A 6211-nucleotide genomic window follows, 5' to 3' on the forward strand; every position below is an offset into this window, starting at 1 on the left:
GCCTCAGGAGCTCATACACGTGGATCTGGCTTCAGCATTTGCTTTTGAAATTGTAAATGAATAATGAGGGAGCCTGGATTACTCAGCCACGATGCGTCGATTGCCAGCTTTTACTTTTGTGTGATATACGTGTGCAAGGGCCCAAGTGTGTCTATGGGAGCGTGCATGCGTGTAAGCATGCACACACGTGTGCAGGAGGAAGACCCGCGGAGCAGAGCCTTAGTGTCCAGCGTGTCCGCTCGGGAGCCTGGGCAGCTCACACTTTGTGACATGCCCCCAAGCCCTTTATGGAAACGGTGGTTGGAATGGAGCCTCTTACGATTGTCACAACTGTCACGACTGTCACAGGTGCCGACGAGGGGCTACAACTCATTCACTCACCGCCTGCTGAGCGCTTCCTGCCTGCTGGGCTTTGTGCCAGCTTCTGGGGGAGTCCCGCCTCGATAGGCTCTCCGTTCTGCTGGCGGGAGACGCAGGTCAACAGGGACAAGCAGGGGTGTCCAGTGGGGGAGGGGCGCTGAGGGACTGGGTTGGGGAGCGGCCCCCGCTCCGTGTCCATCACCCCCCCCCCGCCCCGCCCCGCCCCTAGACTGCAGACTCCTGGAGGCCAGCGTGCTGCCTGCCTGGGACCTTAATTCAAACCGTCGCTTGAACAAGTAAAACCCGAGGGCGACGACCAAGAGGCAGAGAGGGAGAGTCCCCGCGTCCCCCGCTCCTTTACCTTCTTCCTTCACACCACAGGGCAGCTCGAGGCGACTTGGTGGTATTTCTGACCAGCTTAAATCCACCTTCAAAGACTGCGACACAGGGCTGAAAACGGTTCCCCGGGGAATATGCCTAAAATATTTGTAACCGGAACAAGCGTGCGACCTGATGAGGGGGGGAGAGGCTGTCGTGGGAGAAACAGCACATCCCTCGGTATTTGAATTCTTGTGGGTTGAACCACCAGCCACTCAGAGTCTCGTCCACACACAGGGCTGCACGGTTCTGATTCGGTTCGCGTTTCTGATGCGGGAGGTCCCCGGCCGGGCGACTCTTCCCGCACGCTGACCGGGCTGCCGTCCCCAAGCTCAACTCCCCGCTGCCTTTCACTGGGGACACGCGCCCCAGGCTCAGACCGCGTGCACAGAGCCACTCAGCTAGTAATGTGAGGGCCGCCTTAGTACTCGTCCGTGATTCCAGAACCTTCCACATCTCCAGAGCACAGGTGCGTATGTGAGCGTGGCCATGGCTGCCGGACTCCTGCTCAGTTCCCAATAGGCTAGTGGAGCTCGTGACCTCGGTCACTGTTAATGCTCCCTGGGGCGTCCTGAACCAGCGCCCGGGCTACGGTAAGGTGGCGGCTGACCCCTGCGTGTGCCCCCAGCTCCCCCAGCACTCCCGCCAGGTCCTGGCCAGCTTGGCCAACTCGCACCCGGCGTCTGCCCACGGCAGCTCTCTGGACACCGAGAGCATCGTTTGCCTGTGGCAGACAACGCTGAGGGCCTGGCCGGGACTCGTCAGAGCCTAGTGGACGGGGCCCTGGTCCTGCCACGGGAGCGCTGGTCGGGACCCCCAAATGGCGGCTTGGCTTTGGGCAGAGGTCGTGGGGGGCAGCGGTGGCGGGGTGGAGGACGTAGCACCGGCTGTGGATCGTTTCAGCCCCAGGCTGGGCCGCGTGGCGGCCGGGTGGCCCTAGGACAGTGGCTGTCCCTCTCCGAGCCTCCGTTTCCCCACCTCCTTTCTCAGGCTGCAGGGGTGCTTCGGGACGGTGGGTCGGAAGGCACCCTTCACAGGGCCGCGCGCACGTTGGGTGTCCCCCGCAGGGACGGCCGCTGTTAGGGGCCGGGTGACCGTGCTTGCTCAGGGTCCGTTGGGGTGGCCCAGCTTGACGCCCGCTCCTTCAGCCTCCTTGTTAATATTACCCCCTTGCTCGCAGCAGCATCCGGGTCTGGAGGGTAGATTCTCTGGGAGGCTGGCGTGGGGCTCCCGATCCCACGGCTGCAGTCTGCGGTCAGGGCAGGACACTCCAGGGCAGGCAGACGGGGTCGGGAAGCGCCCGTCTCTGAGAAACTTTGCGGTCGGCTCCCCCTGTCCCGCTCTGTCCGGCGCGACGCACGTGGGCTGGCTCACCGGTCACACGTGCATCCTTCCTGCCTTCTTTTGTTTACTACGAAGGGTCGGAATCTCGAGTGGGGAAGGACGTGAGGAATACGTTTGCGCTCAGAGCCTGTTCTGAGGACGACGTACAAGCACGCGAACGCCGGCTCTTCTCTCAAGACCACCGCGGAGCCTCTGGACCAATCCGCGAGATGGTCGAGGTTCCGGCAACAGGCGGAGCCCGGGTGTGCCAGGGGACAGCGGCCGGGAGAGGGGGGCCCCGGGTCCCCACCGCAGCCGCTCTGCCCAGCACTGGGGCAGCCGGGAGAGGCGGGGGCTTCCCTCAGGCTAGTTGTCGAGGGGGCCACTCCCCGGTGGCGCCACCCACTGCCGCTGTCACTAAATGCGCCCAGGGGACCGTGTCTGGGAACTGCACATGCATCTAGTTCACAATTCAGAAATAGGAAAGTGCGGCGTTAAGTGGGTCCTCTGCAGAGGTGTGTTGTGCGGGGCGGGGGGTGGGGAAGGGGTGAAGGCTCGCAGTTTCCTCTTCACTCCCGCCCCCTGCCGTTGGCTGGCCTCTTCCGGCCCCAGCCGTCCCCGCGAAACTGGGGCTGGGCTGCACAATCGATCGGGCCCACCACGCGGTCGGCGGGCTCTCGGGTAGGGCCTCGCCAGTGGGATGCGGCACAGTCCGGAGCCCGCAGCACTGGCCCCTCAGCCGAGGGCCCGGGCAAGACAGGTCCTGAGCTCGCTCCTTGGAGACACGCGTGGACGGCAGTCAGCTCCTTCGGCCCCTCAGGGCGGTGGGAGCAGTCCGTAGCCTGGGGCAGGTTCCGTCCCGACCACCTGGGTGTCACTGGGCTGCTTCCCCAGGGCCTCCCCGCAAGCCGGACATACTTAAGTGCTCATCAGGTCTGCAGCGCAATTCAAATAAAACAAATTATTTTTTAGGACTAATGACAACTATAGACATGTGGTCGGGAAGCGGTTAAAAAAAACCCCACCCAGGCAGTTCAGTGAAAACCACATTCCAGCCTTGGGCTGGCAACTGCAGCTGTGAGGGCATCGAGGGGCTAAGTCACTGGGTTCGCAGGGGGGTTCGCAGCTGGGCCTGGAGCCTGGGGGTCCCCGAGACGCCCCCGGTGCTTGCAAAGGAGAGCTTGGCCTCCGTTGTGTCGTATGTAACTCGGAGCGGGCTGTGAACCTTTAAGTTGAAGGCCTCTCTCCTCCCTGAGAACTTCACTTGGGCTGGGGGGGGAACATGCCCCACGCTTCACAGCCTCGTTCCAGTACGCTCTTCAGGCCTTAAATCCAGCGGAGGAAATACGCGCATCCTGTCCTGGGGAGGGTGCCACGGCTGGAAAGAGACAAGAGTCTTTGCAGGTGGATGTTGTTCTCCTGTTTTGCCTTCCCGGAAGCCACCAGGGAGTTTTCCAGAAAGTCACTCAGGCACAGATGCCTCCCCGGAGAGCACTATTATAATGCCCATGCTGGGCATTCTAGAACATTCTCTCACCATATTCTCTTTCGCCTTGGGTTTGTGGTCTTTATTTTTTTTTTTTATGTTTATTATTTATTTTGACAGAGAGAGAGAGAGGGAGAGTGTGAGCGCATGGGGGGGCGGGGCAGAGAGAGAGGGAGACAGAATCCGAAGCGGGCTCCGTGCTGTTAGCAGGGAGCCCGACGTGAGGCTTGAACCCACGAACCATGAGACCGCGATGTGAGCTGAAGGCGGAAATTTAACCCACTGAGCCACCCAGGCGCCTCAATCTTTTTTTAATTAGAAAGATAGTCTTCACGCACACTTAAATGCCTCGCAGAACGGCGTCCTGTCCCGAGCACCGTGCAAATCCGTAAACATTTTGTTCAAAAGCCTCTGGTTTCTCTGCAAAGGGGCCTTTGCAGCAGCCCGAGCCAGCTGTCTGAGGACCAGTCAGTCCTGCAAACCTTGTGCCTTCCCAGGGCACCAGCCAGTGGCATCCGGCGCCCCCAGACCCCAGGCCAGGCCAGGCCCTGTGAGGAGAATGTCTCCCGAGTGCCCAGCGGGGGCGGTGCGGAGTCCGTCCTGGGAGAGCTCTCTAGAAGAGAGACGGCTAAGTTCAGTGAGTTGAGTGCTGTCCCAGAGGAAGCCTGGGGAGGGTCGGGTCTGGGTGCTGCTGCTCCTAGGGGCCTTGATGCTTCAGCTGGGCACCTGCGGGCTGCGGGGTGGACTCCAGGCCACCTGCAGCCCCCCCCCATCACTGTGAGCCCCGAGATGGGCAATGACACCTTCCCGGGGGGAGGGGGGCCAGGCTCACTGATGGAAGCCATGGGCTCTGAGTGAGCCACTTGACGAAGTGACCCCTGAGGGATGGTGGAGTCCGTGCTCTCCCCGTGACACCGCGGGGCTCTGCCCCTCGCGGCTTGTTCTGCGAGCAGTGCAGTGCCGTGAGCTCCGCTGCCTGCTGGCGCATCCGGGTTCCTTCCTGCAGCTCCCGCTCTGGGTGCGTCGGCCGGTTCACCTGCCCCCCTCCTCGTGGCGCCTCCCCGTCCCTCTGGGCCAGTTGGCCGTGAGCGGCCGGGCCTGGACAGGGCCGGGGCGGGCGGGGGGCTGGGCGGGGGCCGACCTGCCTGTGAGTTGCTGCCCATCTGTTTGGTGGGGTGTCCTCCTCCCCTCGTGGACAAGAAGCCTTGGGTGAGAGACCGTTCCTTCCAACAGCTTAACTGGGGAGGAAAGAGACTGGTCCCACGGGGGGTTGGCAGATTCGACCCACTGGGTCCTTGAAAATCACAACAGCTCACGGCCCTTTGTCTCCACCAAATCTCAGATGCCACTGGCTTACAACGGTGCCACCGTCTTATACCCCATTCAGACAGAAAACCAAACCCCACGTGAGGGCTCTAGTAGGAGACGCCTGCGCAAATCTGGCCACCGGGGGGCTGTGGGCTCGGTGTCCACGAGGATTTAGCCTGCCCGAAAGGGGGGACAGCGAGGACCCTCACGTGCCTCCCTGGCACCCTGGGGAGGAGGGAACAAACCTCATCGGCTGGCTCACGGGAAGGGCAAGCCGGGGTCTGGACTCGCCCTCCCAGCTAGGACTGGAGACCCCCGAGGGGAAAGTCCAAGGGAAGTGCCTGGGATCCCCGTTGGAGCAAGCCCAGAGACTTCTGGAAGGACGAGGCTGCGGTCCGGGTGGACAGAGGGCAGCACGGAGCGTCAGACGCCCCGGCCGGAGGTGCCGGGAAGGGCCGAGTCAATGAGGTGGAGTGGGGGGGCATGTTCTCCGAGCCGGGGACGGGCGTCCTTCGTACCTCTCCGCCATCACACGCACTGTCAGGGGCAGCCCAGCCTCGGGCCAAGGGGCTCGTCAAAGGGCTGGGCGACATCTGGCTGTACGGCCGGGCCTCCCGGCCGCCCGGGACGGTTGGTAAAGGAGGCCCGGAAAGGCATGTGGCCGCTGAAGGACCTCTGGGCTGACAGCCCGGCGGGGGAGGGGCCCGGCCCAGGTGACTGCGCGCAGACCCGTGTCCAGCTGGCATCGTCCCCGCGGCCCAGGGCGTGAGGCACCAGGGGCTGGACGGCAGCTGTGGGGCTGTGACAAGTGGCTGGCAGGCAGATGTGTGCACATCTGGACGGCAGAGCCAGCACCTGCCCGGCTCCGTGAAGCCGGTGCTTCAAAGGCGTTGGCTGCGTCCCCGAGCGGCGCTGGCCCTGGAAGAGAGCGAGGCTCTGGGCGCCCAGTGAGCCGGGGGCTCCGGGGCCCAGGCTTCCCTCCCCTCGGGTCCCGAGCCTCCCTCCTCCCAGGCCCCTTGGGCTTCCTGCCCAGATGGCTTTGGGGCCGCAGGCAGGGGCTGGGGGGGGGGGGGAGGTGGATGGGAAGGATCCTCCTGCACCCCTAGAGCCGACCGGGTAGGGTGGCAGGGGCGCCTACCCTGGGCTCTCGGAGGACCCGCCGCGTGGCCCGTGCCCCCTCATCCGGCGGGGAGGGGGGCTCACCCCGAGACTCCCTGCCACCGCTTGGCTGGTGTTGTGGCCTCCTCTGGCCGGCTGAGTGGGGCCGCCTCATCTCACCGAAGGCCCTGGTGCCAGGCGCCCTGCCGGGCTCTGCCACAGCGGCCAGGAGGGGCCTCTCCCCAGGGCGCAGACAGG

The sequence above is a fragment of the Puma concolor genome, chromosome B1, assembly GCF_028749965.1.
Source record: "Puma concolor isolate L17-30 chromosome B1, mPumCon1.1.hap2, whole genome shotgun sequence".
Classification (NCBI taxonomy): Eukaryota; Metazoa; Chordata; class Mammalia; order Carnivora; family Felidae; genus Puma; species Puma concolor.